The 16,056-nt window shown below is 42.6% G+C and overlaps 1 long non-coding RNA gene across 1 annotated transcript; it reads right to left on the minus strand.

The window, feature by feature from the left end:
* Positions 1 to 1,628: 1,628 nt before the first annotated feature.
* On the minus strand, positions 1,629 to 14,511 carry LOC140698394 (uncharacterized). The gene is made up of 5 exons (XR_012076183.1): positions 14,256 to 14,511; positions 4,846 to 4,993; positions 3,522 to 3,581; positions 2,606 to 2,800; positions 1,629 to 1,860 (listed from the first exon to the last, which is right to left on the minus strand). It is a non-coding gene; the product is annotated as an uncharacterized lncRNA (long non-coding RNA).
* Between the last annotated feature and the right edge of the window lie 1,545 nt (positions 14,512 to 16,056).

Genomic DNA, 16,056 nt, shown 5'->3' on the forward strand with positions numbered 1-16,056 from the left:
GTCCATTTTAATATCTTAAACAGTGCATTTCAATATTGTCTTCATCCACAAATACGTGTACCACATAGTAGTAATGATCAATCTTAGTATTTGCTTTCTTTGGTCTTAGAGAGTCAGATAAATGGATAGCAAAGATAACAAAGTCATAGAGGGCTATAATATAGTATTTCCTTTATTTCAATGACAGGATTTATTTAAAGAGCTTAGATATAACATCCTTGCATTTATGGCATCATTAAGCGTCTGAAGCTGTTACATTATAAAAACTTCATTTCTAGCGAGATGTTATCAGTTAGAGAAGAGCTCCTAAATTTGAGGGGTTGCTGTCATCTCAGACAGAGTCCCTAAAAAATGTCAGCAATCTGCAGTATTGCCATCATGACAAGAACCCAGACAGATGAAATTTGGAAAGCCCTGTGGCTTTCTAGTGTACAGACATAAAATGGTATTTCAGAGGGAAAAGCCTGAATTACAGAAAGTGATAAATGAAATGGTCTAACATGCATTTCCCTTTCAAAGAACTAATATGTCTTTTGTCGATAATAACATCTGTCAGTAATTATGAAAAGAGCTGACAGATGCATAGTACTTAATATAAGCCAGGGCAGTTGTATCACTGACACAGATTCATTAATCCCCATAGCATCTCTACAAGGTGGGTACTACAATTATCCCCATTTTATTGGTGAGGAACTTGATAGACACAGAGGGTAAATGACATTTACAAGGTCGACAGCGAGAAACCAACACAGGTGTTCCAGCTTGAGTCTATGCTCTTGGCCACTTCTCTCTTTTTTTTTTTTTTTTGGTGGTGGGGAGATAATAAGGTAATTCTGGTGGGGGGTGGGGAGGTAATTAGGGTTATATGTCTATTTTAGAGGACGTGATGGGGGCTGAACCCAGGACCTTATGCTTGCTAAGCATGTGCCCCATCACTTGAGCTGTGCCCTCCCCTCTAGAGTCTATGCTCTTAGCTGCTAATCCTCACTGTCCCACATGGTAACTGTGGGGGAAGTACAGTTCATTCATTCACTCATTAAACTCAGCCTTCCCGGTGCCTGAGGTTCAGCAGTGAACAAGACAACATGTTTCCTGCCTTAAATGAGCTTGTCGCCTCCTGATATATTATCTTCATTTTACCCAGGAAGAAACAAGGTCAAGAAGATTAGCCTTTTCCTGTTAACACCGGAGGATACATGAGGTGCTTTATTTCAATTCTGCCATTTGACTTACACCATGGGGAGGGAAAGCTGCCTTGCAAATCCTGGAGCTCACAAACCTGTTAATCCTGAATTTTTTTTAACACTGTCCCTTACTTGATACTTGATCTGAGAAAGGATGAAGTAAACCTAAAAATGTTCTAAGAGAGCTTGTGGCTTATACAAGGTAACTAACCAGCCACTGTTTACTATCCTAACAGGAATCTGTAGGCATATTTCTTTTCTTTCTCTTTTTTCCTTTTTATGGGCAGCTTTTAAAAACCAAATCAAACCAACCAAACCAAATCACTGATAATTCAACAGCAGGTTCTAAATCGCCCCCAAGACAGCAGCTAAACTCGGTTTAGACTTACAATGCGGTTTCTGGTGGTTGGATTGAAGAATGTATCTCTATCCTGAATATACAAGTCTTTCATGGAGCTCTTCTCAAATAGGGCAATGAAAAACTCTTGTTCCAGTTGTTGATACTTTCATCCACTTGGAGGACTTTCATCAAACAGCGGAAGTTATCAAAGGCTGAGGACCGGTTTTTCAAATCATTGGGCTTCAGAGGCAATATTATGTGCAGTATCTCAGCGTATGTACAGAACACCTCCCACAGGGGGTGTACTTTTGCAAATACAAGCTTGTCATCCAAAACCTATATTGGGAGAATGAAAACACAAACCAGGAAAATATTTTCACATTTTTAGTATACAGATTTTTCCTACGTTGCTGGTAGTTAAAGCACTTGTGCAAACACACACATATGTCACACTGGTAAAAGTGAAGATATAATAAAAATAGATTTGCAATACATCATACATTTTTGCCTTAAAGATAATTTCTTTGTTGAAATTACTGAAAAGTTTTTTAAATTCCTTACAGTTCCTTCATAAAATAACCAATGTTTTAGATAAAGAAAAGCAAACTTGTTAATTTTTAGTCCAAATTAGTAACTAAAAATAGAAACACCAAAATATTCTTTGCAGTGGTATTGTAATGACAATTTTTTAAATTTCTGAAACCTAGAACTATTTACATATCTGTTCAATATATTGTTAAACAGCCATTAAAAGGGATTTAAAAGATTTATATTTATTGATATGGAATATATAATAAAAGGAGAAAACAAAAAAATGTGAAATAATAATTTTCCTTTTTGGAAGGGAAAAATATCTTCATTTGAACAAAAAAAGTTTAGAAGGATTTTATGATCCTTTATATATAATTAAGGTACAGATGGTTTTTAATTCGACTGTTCTATCACTTTCAATTTTGGGGGTAACTTTTTATAATAAAAAAATCTTTAAAAAGGTTCTTGCATAAATACATTAATAGATATATTTATGACTATATTCTCTGGCTATTAAAAAAGATCTCCTAGCTGTGGATCTGAAACTTACATTCCATAATGCAGATTCTGACTGACTCGCCTCCCAGCCCACAGCAAAGGCACGGCTAGTGTGACATGTTTCAAATACCATTCCAAGGAACATGCAGGCTCCCAGCCAATGGCTGCAAGGGGACTGACACTGATCTGGTTGCTCCCAGCTGCAGACCATCACAGATGAGGTTAGATCCACAGGCTCATATTTTCTCTGTCAAAAGAAATCAGAAAGTGTTAGGCTTTTACTTACACCAGGGAACAAGAATTTGTTTTTTTATGCAAAAAAATAACAACAAACCAATTTGAACCTGATGAAAAGACATTTACTCAAAACAGCACAGTAGCAATGAAGGTGCTCTGGCAGACAGGGACTTGTTGGATTCCTGTGAGTGCTGGACTCCTCACATGGAATTTCCTTGGCACTCCAGAAGGCCTGTGGTTGTCCTCATGGGTTTGTGGCCATAAGTGGCGCACAAAAGTCTCTGGCTTTGCCACAGTTTCAAAGCCTTTTTGGCTTATGAAAGGTTTTGCCCTCAAATGGAGTTTTCTTGAGTCCAGTCACTGATGTCATTTACCAGAGTTACAGTCCAGATCTGATATTCTAGACTCTTAATATCTTGCAGACATTCAAATGGTTCAGGTTTGGATGTGTATTCACCTCTGCAGGCCTGGACCAAATCCGATAAAGACACCCAGACAAGTTCAGCAAAATACAAAGAAATTTTTCTCTCTGCTAGACTGAAATGTCTGTGAAGCTATAAAAACATCTGCACCTACAAAAATAGGGAACCAACTCATCAATAACATATCTATCCATAATGCATGGACATTCAAAATAAATACTGTATTTACTCCTATTAAATTCTATCTTGCTTTTGCCAAACTGTGTCCTAAACTGAAAGGAAAGTAGGTAAATGTAGAGAATTTTTTACCTTTTAAGAGAAAAAGGAACCCTCCTACTCGGTTGGTGGGAATGTAAATTGGTGCAGCCTCTATGGAGGACAGAAAAGAGGTTCCATAAAAAAATGAAAATAGACTTCCGTGTGATCCAGCAATCCCATTCATGGATATATGTTTGGAGAAAAATTTAATTCAAAAGGACACATGCACCCCAATGTTCACAGCAGCACAATTTAAAATAGCCAAGACACTGAAACAACCCAAATGTTCACTGACGGATGACTGGATAAAGAAGTTGTGGTATATTTTATATATATATATATATATATATATATATATATATATATATATATATATATGTATATATACATGTATGCATATATATACACACTCATATATACACATGAACACACACACAAATGGAATACTGTTCAGCCACTAAAAAATAAAATAATGACATTTGCAATAACATGGATGGACCTACAGGGTATTATGCTAAGTGAAATAAGTCAGAGAAAGAAAAACAAATATTCTATGTATTAACTTATATGTATATCTAAAAAATAAAACAAATTAATGACTATAATAAAACAGAAATAGACTCACAGGTACACAGAACAGACTGGTGGTTACCAATGGGGAGAAGGAGAAGAGGGGAGGCAGGAAGGGGTTAGGGGATTGAGAGGTAAAAAGTACTACGTATAAAATGGATAGGTTACAGGGCTGTATCATACAGCACAGGGAAATATAGCCATTATTTTATGGTGACTTTAAATGGAATATAATCTATAAAAATGTTGAGCCTCTGTTTTGTACACCTGAAACTAATATGATGCAAATCAACAACTCAATTACAAAATTTTTAATCAAAGTTTTCTTTTCATATTATTTGCAATAAGTTAGAAGCCAGCACTCTCAACAGAAACATAGTGCAAGTCACAATTTTCCAGTAATCCCATTTAGAAAATAAAAAGGAACAAGTGAAATTAATTCCAGTAATAATTACATTTATCCCAAAATATCCAATATACTATCATTTCAAAAGTGTGATTGACACTTTTAAAACTTATTAATAATATTTTACATTATTTTTGTTGTACAAAGTCTTGAAAATCTATTATGTATTTTCCACTTATAGAACATCTCAATTCACAATAGCCACATGTGGCTGGTGGCTACCATACTACACAGACCAGATTACACCATTCACACTTCTGATAAATTAACTGCTCTTACTTATTTAAAAAACTTGCAGAAAAGGGTTTAGATATTCCCTCTATCAAACAAAGCAACCTTGACAGGTGGGGATTATTTTCATTATAAAGTGAAAAATAAAGGTAAGAGAGCCATGCTTACATGTATGTTAAGGTAACAATACCTTCTTAATTCATTCAGGACTTTACAATCTTTCTTCATATGCCAAGGATTCACTGTCACTGCGCAATGTTTTTCACTACTATCATCTTTGTGATTGAGAGGCTTCTGATGACCCTGCTTTGTGCTTCTGTACATAAAGTAACAAAACAGAGAAAAAGACCTTATTAAAGATAATTTAGGGGGGAGGGTATAGCTCAAGTGAAAGATCATGTTCTTAGCATGCACAAGGGCCTGGGTTCAATCTCCAGTAATTCTTCTAAAAATAAAATAAATAAATAAAAACCTAATTACCACCCCCCAGCAAAAAATTAATTTATTACTTTAATTAAAAGTTTAAAAAAGATAATTTAGTGCAGGCTTATCAGGCTACAAGAGCTACAATGAATGCCCCCACCCATTAATTTAGAAGAAGTCTCACAGTATTTCTCAACATAAAGGCTAAAATATAATTGAGAACACTTCCTGATGGTCAGCATCATTTTAACAAAAATGTAGATAATTACGTCCCTGTTGTCAAATTTCTGTCAGAGTTGGGCATGGAACATTTAGTTAGTAAAAGTGATTTTGCAGCTCTCTTTGAAAGAAATGCTGAGAAATGATCTTTTCTGTTGGAAATTAGCCTGCTTTTAAATTCTTCAGTAGGCATAAGTGTTTACAAACCATGCAGGAACTGGATTATATTTTACATATACTTTAGAAACTGATTTGAATTTTGCCCTCTACCTGCAAGGCTATTTCTTAGGTAATAACATAAGCAGGCCACTATACTAAATTTTGTTTCCCTGTTTGCTTAATCCTCACAATAACTCTGTAAGCTGCTATTATTACCCCCATATAACAGATAAAGAGCTTGAGGCAGAAAATAATTTGGGTAACTTGGTAAATGGTGGAGCTGGGTAAGACTGCAGCCAGTCTGACACTCAGGTCCATTCTTCTCACCAATGTCTGATACTGCTACCTACATTCAGCAATGACCGCTAATTTCATATTTAAGTGTGTCATTTCTAAAAGTGCAAAGCTATATTAGTACTGCTGTGTAAATTATCCGTTTGAGATGTGATTGCCAAAAAAAAAAAAGAAATAAAATCAGGGTGCCACTGAGGGGGGGCAAACTGCATATGGACGGACACAAGGGGACTTTGTGAGGACAAAGTTGCACAAATCTAGAAATAGCTAAAATGGCTGACTTGTACAATTATAATGTGTGAATTTTATGGCCTGTAAATTACACCTTAATACAGATATTAAATTAAGAAACTGGGATACAAAATTAAGACTAAAACACATATATAAATCACACAAAGAACAACAGGCAAATATCATTATTTACTGCACCATTGTCCTTGATGCAGCTTCCTATCCTCACCCATTCCTGAAAGGATGATTCATTTTTAAAATAGTCTTTTAATTTATTCAGCAAATAATTTTTGATTGCCTACTATGTACCCAGGACTAGTCTAGGCAGTTGGAATAGATAAATAAACAATACAAAAGTCCTGTCCTCACGGAGCTTTGTTGGAGTCTAGCTGGGATTGGGGTGGAGATGACAATTCACACAACAGAGCAGCAGAGGAGGTGGCATGTTAGGAAAGAGGAACCATGGAAAAATCAAAAAAGGGCAAGGTAAAGAGAGTTTAGGGTATGGGATGAGGGTGATGTTGTATTAAATACCAGAGCAGGCCACACTGAGGACTGAGGTTAGAACTAAGACTTGGAGGTGAGAAGTCCCAGGTGGACGGAATAACCATCACCGAGGCCAGCGTGCACTTCGCATGTTCCAGAATGGGGGCACGGCTGGAGCTGCGGAGAAGGGTCAGTGCAGATCCTGTATGGCCTTGGAGGACGTTGTAAGGACTGTGGCTTTTACCCAGAGTGAAATGGGGAGGCACTGCAGAAGGACAACACAATCTAACTTAGGTTTTCGAGGCTCACTTGACTGCCAGGTGAGAATAGTCGAAACGGGTCAGAGATGAAAGGAGGGAAGCCTCTGAGAAGGGCTGTGCAGGAGGAGAGGACAGTGGCTCAGGGTAGGGAAGCAGCAGTGGAGGCAGGAACCATGGTGAGAAGTGGCTGGGTTCTGGATATGTTTTAAAGGCAGTGTTAAACCAGATCTATTGACAGAATTCATGTGGTATGTCAGTGAAAGTCAGAATAACTCCAAGTTTTTTGACCCAAGCTGCTGGATGGATTAAGTTTCCACTAACTGAATGGGGGAGGTTGCAGGAAGAACCAGTTTGGGATGTAGGAGAACAAAGAGCTCAGTTTTTACACATGTTGCTTTTAAGATATCAGAGTTTCAAGTGAAGATGTCAAATCAGCAGAAGATTGTAAGAGTCCAGAGTTGGAGAGAAAAATTCTAGCAGGAGACAGAAATGTGGGAATCATGGGTCACACAGGTGGCACAGGAAGACATGAAACCCAGGTACTCAAACATTAAGATAACCTGGCATTAACCATAGAAGTTGTCCTTGAGGGCCTGCCTACTAGGTGTGGATATCAGTCCTATTTCCTGACCACTCGAGTTTTAAAAAGCAACTTACAAATTAATTCGTGCAAGACACTGCCTCCAGTGGGTGGGTCCAGAGCTGCAGTGGGAGAATTGGATGGTGCACACCACTCCCTACAGTAGAATGTGTGTGTGTGTGTGTGTATACACATGTGTGTGTGCGCAGGGGGATGAGATACACCTGGCTTAAGAAAAAGAGCTAGTAAGTCTAGAAGCTGAAAGATGAAAGAACATCCAGATATGGTAGAGGGAACAGGGGAAACACTGTGTACTGTAAGACATATCCCCATAATGCCATTTCCCACCATCCTTTCATCAGGAACACAGTTGGAAAGGGGGGAATTATGTAGATACGTGTGATGTACACAAACTTTCTGAGTATGTAACACAGAATATCTACATATGTAGCAAGTTAGTGATATTTATATATGCTTCAAGTTTAAAAACAAGTTCACAACAGAGGGAAAATAAAATACTGAGGAGTGGTAGAAGTATCATAGAAGGCCTTTCAATGCTCAGAATGGAAGCAAAAGCAGCTTCACCCAACAAAGAACGTCAATAAGAGTCAAGAATGTTTATATTTGCTTAAGAAATTGAGAGTTACAACTTCCTGCTTTCAAGAATTAACATAAGACAGATACCACACTATAAGCAACGTCTATACTGGAGCTTTCTTAAAGCTATTTTAGTTCCTGCTTGTTCTGATGTACTCCAGACACTCTGCAAAGAAAACCTTCTATTCAAAGGCTTAAAGGAATAAAATAAGAAATAACACTGCATTCTTTTCAGTGGTCTCTGTACTGAAAGTCACTTGCAAATGCAGCACCCTGTCACAGGTCCACATTTTTAACAATAAAGACCTTTGCACAATTTTTCAATTGCTATGTGACTTTGGGTCAGTCTCTCACTAAGAAGCAGAATGGAGTACCAGAAAATGACACATCAGGTCTAAAACTACAGATGTGGGAGATGAACCTACACCAGGAAACAGCTAAGTGGGAGGGTAAGGTTTACCTTTTAAGTTACCGTAAGTGCAGTTACACCTGCTCCCTGCTTCCCCTGTGAAGTGAAGAGCTAGTCTTTTCCAGAAAAGCTCTCATTCTGAGAACTGTCTTCTTTAAAATATTCGGAGATTCTCTTTTAAGGTTCTTGCACTTTTAAGCCTTTCCCCAACTCTACATCCTATAACAAGTGTAAAAATTATCCTATAGCCTATTGTTACAGAACATACTCTACAAAAGCTGAGGTTTCCCAGGGTTTGGATCCCAGAACTCTGCTACCAGATAATCCTAAAGCTTTCCTTCCATAACAGACTCTTCCGCCAATTCCCAGCTGCGGGCAAATTCGGCTTCTCAGATCAGGTAACTTTCTAACGCTGCCTACGAACACTCTGCTGCCAGTAAAGGAACTCTCAGACCGAAAGCACACAATGCCCCTAGTGAGGGTTGCCTCCTTCAATCAATCAAGATGCCATCACCAAGCAAATATTTAAACCTACTGCAAAACCTCTAAAGACATCTTACAAACAATATAGTTTGTATAGATGCATACTATTTGCTCTGGAATAGTGATTTCCAATGGAAGGAACAAAGGACCACATGACCCAAGCAATTTTTTAAAACTGCACATAACCATCCCTCTTCACGTGAGGATTCAGGCAAGACGGTCTTACAGGCCTAGGTGTAACAGAATGACAGCACCTCTAGGAGTAGGTTGAAAAGCAGCGAGGTAGACTTCTAGTGAAAGGGGGTGATGTAATAGGCCCCATCGCCCACTTACCTACCAGCACAGGACAGTCATCTCAGATCGAGAACAAACACTTTGGGAAACAGAGGTTGTTTATATTTTTATGGTATTCTGGTGGAAATAATGCCCTGAGTCATGTGAAGTTGTGGCTGCAAAATTGAACAGGGGACTGGACATTTTCACATTCAGGACAAAAATAGCCCCTGGATAGCCACCATATCTGCTCTCCCCTTTGCCTGTTCACCCCAAAAGCTGCAGGACTCTCCTGCTTGCAATGACACCCACCACTTCTCACAAATTCTTGCCAAGTTCATATCAGCAGCTGGTGGTGTCAAAGTCACCATTTGTACTGCTATGAAGTCCCTCCATTTCTTTATATCCCTTCTATTTTCTCTGTTGTCTTCCTAGCTACACTTGCATTCACAAGATAGTTACCGCACTAACATTGCCTCTGTAATCAGTCCAGGATATAGGAAGTAGAGATTCAACTGTAACCAGTCCCAGAATACTTGTCATGCCACACTAGTGTCCCAAAAAATACTCTGGCATCCCTCATCTCACTCAAAGAACCACTGCATTACTTAGAGGTTGTAAAATTAGAGGGCTTTCTCTACTGGGAAACACTGTGGCTTGTGGTAGAGTTGTGATTTCAGTTTTTGCAACTACTTACAGGCAAAAAGACATGGCCCGCAAATTTTCTTCAAGCGTTTGGTATTTAAACTTTCATTAGATACAGAGCCGGTGGACTAACCGTAATCTATGAACATATGGTCATATTATCAAATAATGTTCATGTCTACCTTACAGACATGTAAGAACTTGGATTACACCTGCAAGCCTCTAGGACTTTAGAATTAGATGTGAAGCATCCTGTGAGATAAAAAAACCTCCTATCCAGTCACAGAACACAATTATACACAACATGACACTAATGTCACTGAATACATTAGTATAGTCCATGTATGGTTAAGTTACATCTCCAATTTCTCAGAGCTGGAAAGGAGATGTCTAGAAAAGCTGGAAAAGCCCAATTACCAAAACAGCTCAAAAGTTAATGCAGACTCCTGCACCTCCCAGAGCAGAGGGCGGAGGGGGCATTGCCCAACACTCTGTCCTCCCCCAGGATGTGGCATGTGGGGAAGCAGGCAGGAATGGGTGGCTGGGACTCGGAGGTGGAGAGGTGATGAAAGCAAGAGTGGAACTGCTCTGGTCCTAGAACAACAGAGCTGTAAAAAGCTCGGCTTCAGTTCAACCAACTCCCTCTCCCACTTTCCCTCCCACCTACGTGACAAACAGAGCACAGCCAGGCACTTTCTGCCCATGACGGTGACTACTAGTAGGAAAGGGACCAGGATAAAAGCATGTCCTATAAAAGATCAGTCTGATTTTAAGGCTATGTTATAAACAATGAACAGCACTGTCAGAGTGGGACACTTGTGTGGCGCTCAAGTAGGGAGGAGGAGGTTGAGGATCCATTTCCAGCACTTCCATGTCTTTTATCACTCCTATTTCTGACCTTTCCTTTGCCACTTTTTGAAGCACTGCCATCACTGGCAGGTAAAGGGGCAGCAATGTGACTTGGCCGTTTGGCTGATGGGGCTACATTTCCCAGCAGTGGAATGAAAAGGCACTGGAAGAGGATCAGCTGGAAGATGTGAACTGCGGTCCTGGCCTGTGCCAAACACTAACCAGGTGACCCTGGGTTAGGCTCTTAGTCTCTCTGGGCTTCCGGCTGTTTACTTATAAAAGAAGGTTTTGTCATTGCACAAATATATCCAATATGAAATGTAACATGAAAGTCAAACATAATGACATCTCACCTGCTTGCTTCAGGGAACTGTACAAGCACTGAACACTATGTGAATGTAAACACAGTCTTAAGAAAACTATTGAGGTAAAGCACTAAACTGAACATGGAGATAAAGTTTTATGGATTTTCTTGGCTTTCTTTTTTAATTGCAACACTGAATTAATAGTTATTAGCTATAATCCACACCACCACCACTGCGAATAAATAAAGAAGGTAAGCACTGCCTGGATGCCTGTTATTGCCCGATGCTAAGCAGGGTGAGGGGTATAAAGGAGGCTGAACAAGGGAGTCTTCTCCAGTTACCAGCTAAGTGAGGAGACACATTGGAAGCCACCCAGGAATGGTACCAAGTCAGTACTCAAATCCAAGATTACAGACTACTGATCATAAACAGTACAGGAATACAAAGAGGAGCTAGAAGTATTTGGAATAAATAGGGAAGACTCTATGAAGGGGATGGGGCTCCAACTAGTTCTCAGGGCAATTCTAAGCTGTTTTAATTGAGGACTGGATAGGAAAAGGCTGGTGACTCCTGGTTTTTAATAAGGCACAGGTTACCCTAGGAGGCTAAGTTACATAATGATTGGAACAAATAAGGTAAGTCCAAAATGATGAAGGGTCGAGACTCCCTGGCTGAGATCTGGTTGTGTTAAGTCTTTGACTTGACTGTAGATGTGGGAGCACCAAAACTGTAGGTTGACTGAAAGGGGGGGAGAGAATATCCAAGAATTCAGCAGAAGGAAAAATTCATGTATCAGGGATGAAAGCTCTTCATCAGAGTATCAGCAATCAGAATAGACACTTGAAACCAAAAACATACAGTTCAAGAAGCTGACAAAATGTGGAGGGTGGTGAGAGAAAGATAAATCAAAGACCACTCCAAGCCTTTGTGTATTCAAGACCGAAAGAATGATTATCCCACTGAATAAGTGGAGACGCTGCAAGAAAAAAGATTATGAAATCAGCTTTAGACATGTTGAATCTGACGTATGAGCTAAGAGTAGGTTTTCTCTAAGAAGCTCAAAATTCAAAACTGAAGCACAGATGTTGAGTACAGGCTTAAGATGCAGATGGACAAGACATGATAAATCTCCTAAAAGAAAACATAGGCAAAACATTATCTGACATAAATCTTAGCAACATTCTCCTAGGGTAATCTACCCAGGCAATGGAAATAAGAGAAAAAATAAACAAAAGGGACATAATTAAACTCATAAATTTCTTCACAGCAAAGACAACCATAAGTAAAACAAAAGGAAACAACAACCTACGAATGGGAGAAAATATTTGCAAATGATACGACTAACAGAGGCTTAATTTTCAGAATATATATAACAGCTCATACAACTTAATAACAAAAAAACAAACAACTCAATCTTAAAATAGGCAGAAGACCTAAACAAGCATTTCTCCAATGAAGACACAAATGGCCAATAGGCACATGAAAGAATGCTCGATATCACTAATAAACTGAGAAATTCAAATCAAAACTATAATTAAGTACCAGCTCCCATCATTCAGAATGGCCATCGCTCAAAAGTTCATGAATGATAAATGCTAGAGAGGCTGTAGAGTGAAGGGTACCCTCTTACACTGCTGGTGGGAATCTAGTTTGGTGTAGTCATTATGGAAAGCATGGAAATCCCTGAAAAAACTAAAAGTAGACTTACCCTATGACCCAGCAATCCCACATCTGGGTATATAACTGGAAAGAACTCCAATGTGAAAAGATACCTGCACACCAGTATTCACAGCACCACTGTATACAAGAGCCGAGACATGGAGGAAAGCTAAATGTAGCAACAGATGACTGGATAAAGAAGTTGTGGCATATTTATACACTGGAATACTACTCTACCATGAATAGGACAAAATAAAACCATTTGCAGCAACATGGATGGAGCTAGAGATCGTCATTCTAAGTGAAAGCAGCCAGAAACAGAAAAATACCAAATGATACCACTCATATGTGCAATGTAAAAAAAGAGAGAAAAAGACACTGTGAACTCATCTACAGAACAGAAACAGACTTGCAGACTTAGTAAACAATCAAGGTTACCAGGGAAAGGGGATAGGAAGGGATAAATTTGGGAGTTCGAGATTTACAAATGTCAGCCACTATATATAAAAAGAGATTTTAAATTAAGTTTCTTCTATATAGCACAGAAACCTATGTTCATTATCTAGCAATAACCTATAATGGAAAAGCTGATACAGCCACCAACTGAGGAAGCAGGAGAAGAAAAGAGAGTTAGTTATGCTGGGCTAGAGCCCACTTCTAAAATCCTTGTCAGCCACTGAGGCTGCCCCGAGTACACTGAGCTTTCCTCCCACGGACAGGCTGACATGACATGCGTCCTGCAAACCTGGGGCAGCAGAGGCCGTCCCCAGGTCTGGCCCTAGGGGAGATGGGAGCAAGTCCACCTGCTCCCCTTGGGGCAGCACCCCTCCCTGCAGCCCCTGCCACCTGACTGCACCACGCCTGCACCTCAGGAAACCACTGACTTGAAAACAACTGATCCACGAACCTGGGGCAGCGGCAGGGAGATGGGCAGCGACCTGGCAAGCTGGTAGACTTGCCCCCATCTCCCCCATTGCCTGTCCAGGGCTCGGCCTCTGCTGCTCCAGGCACGGTCCGCAGGTCAGCCTGCTCTCGGGAGGAGGGCACGGTGTGGTTGAAGGCAGTGGCGGGTTATGGGGTCTGCCCATGGGAGCCCTTGGATTTGCTTCAAACTCCCCAGCGCATGGCCTGAGCTTGGCCTCTGCTGCCTCAGGTTCGTGGAACTCAGGTTACAGGTCAGCCTGCTCCTGGAAGGCGGGTGCTGTGCTGTCAGGGAAAGGCGGCAGCTGCGATGGCGGGATTGGGGCTGCCCTGTGAGAGCGCGGGGGTTGCAACAATTTCCCGCTGCTGCTGCAGCCATCCCAGCACACTCATCGCACCGAGCCCATCTCCCAGGAGCAGACTGACCTGTAACCTGAGTCCCACTAACCTGGGTCTTTAGAGGCCGCCCCCAAGGTCAGGCCGCAGGTAAGATGGGAGCAAATCCATGGGCTCTCATGGGGCAGTCCCCATTCCATCCGAGGCCCCGCGACCGCACCGCACCCACCTGCAAGGAGCAGGCCATCGTCTGAGGGCCAGTCGGAGATGCTCTGGAACCGTCCAGCGCCCTCCCAACTCCCGGGGCTGTACCTGCTCTCCTAAACCCGTGTATAAGCGGCGGCAAAACCACGGTGTTCAGGAACTACTAATACCGGGGTTACCACGAACCACAGCGGCGGCTGGGACCCGCCTCAGGGTCCTAACGGGACGCGCGGCCGGGACCTCACCTCCGCACCCCTCCCTGGGCGCCTCCTCAGCTGCACAGCCCAGGCGTCACCCGCCGGCTCCCCGAGCAGCGCGCCCCCACCAGCGCCCTCTTAACTGTCCGGCAGCGGCAGCCGAGCCGCGGGCAAGCGGCGGCCCAGGCCCCAGGCCGTGTTCCTCTTCCAGGAGCTGGTCCAGGAGCAACCGGCTGCCGCCAGCTTCCACGCGTTCTGGGTGGGTTCCGGCGTCCGCGCGTCTGTCCGTCTGCGCGTGCGCGCCCCTCCTCCTCCCGCCCGCAGCGCAAACTGCTCGGGTGGGTCTCCTGCTTTACCGGCCCTGGCCGCTGGGGCCGGGAGGAGCCAGGTGGGGCCCCTCCTGCTTGTCCCGCCGGGTCTCCATCCCCAGAGCCTTCACCCAGCCACCGACTGGGTCCTGGCATTGAACTAGAACCACGACTGCCCTAGGCCAGGCCTCACCCACCCAGCCCCACTTTCCCTGCTCAACTTCCCCTCCCTGTTACTACCCTCCCACCACTGGCCAGGCCCAGTCTCCCACCAGACCTTGAAGACAGGGCTCCTTCTCCTCACACCATGGTCCCTGCCCTGACACTCCATCCTGCTAGGTCCTAACCTATGGCCCCTACACCCACAAGCTTACCCCTCATGCCTCAGCACAGGACACCCAACATCCTGAAATTATCCCCCTCACCTCTCAGCCAGGTCATTTCCACTCTGATCGGGCCCCACACCTCTCAACCTGTACCCCCACACCATGGGATCCCCTTAAATCTGAGTGCACCCCTACCCTGAGCTCACTCACTCACCCTTCACCCTGTGGTTGGGGTGGGGAAATCCGTGCTCCAGTAATGATGACTACTGCCACCAGTGGGGGATCGAGCCTAGTGTGCACCTTCAGAGTTAATGTCTGAGGCTACAGGGTGAGGCAGGCTGGGATGAAGGTGGTTCCAATTCCTGCCTTGGCAACCTGATCCCCACAGCCTGTGCCTGAACTGACCTGATGGGTCAGGTTGATCCCAGACTGCCAGCCACTGGCCTTGGGCTTTCGGTGGTTGATGGTCCTGATGGTGATCTGGACTCCTAGGGCGGAGGCACTGGGCACGCGGACCTTTGGGGTGGGGGAGTTCAGAGTATGCACTTAATCCCAGGGTTAGACATCAGATGGTGGGCTGTGTGCATGGGGCTTTGTGCATGGCATGGACTCAGCACAGGTGGGTGCAGGGAACTTGTTCATTCACACCAGGCCAGAGGGAAGAGGGAAGGGAGCTTTTAAAGTGTCAAAGTGAGGAAGCCAAAGCTTTAGAGCAAAGTAGGAAGGTGCACTGGCCAGGCCACCATGGATCTCGCCGCAACACTTGTCCCTTGCATCAGGGGAGACTGGCAGTTGACTGGCCAATGAGACATCCCCTGCTGTGGTATAGTTTACAGGCAATTGAAGGGATTTTGAAAGGTAATTTTAATCCAATAATTTTCAGTTTCTCTGTGGTAGATTAGGTCCAAAATCATGGTGAATCTGGCAGGGATCCTGCCTGAAATCCAGCCTGGGACAGTGGAGGACCCACCCAGGAATCATCCACTTAGCTCTCACCAAAAGTCACTGTAATAGAGAAGAACAAATCTGACTCCATATTGGATCTGTTCCTTTTCCTTTAACCCTCTGCCGTGTTATCTAGGCTTAGACTTGCAAGCTCTGCACTTTTTGTAAAACAGTGTTGCCTTTAGCCTGAAATAAACAGGAGAGCCTATTCTCAAAAGTCTGAGCTTTAAGGATATTAACACTTTGCACTCCTATAAAGATAACAAGTTG

The sequence above is a fragment of the Vicugna pacos genome, chromosome 9, assembly GCF_048564905.1.
Source record: "Vicugna pacos chromosome 9, VicPac4, whole genome shotgun sequence".
In the NCBI taxonomy this organism is placed as follows: Eukaryota; Metazoa; Chordata; class Mammalia; order Artiodactyla; family Camelidae; genus Vicugna; species Vicugna pacos.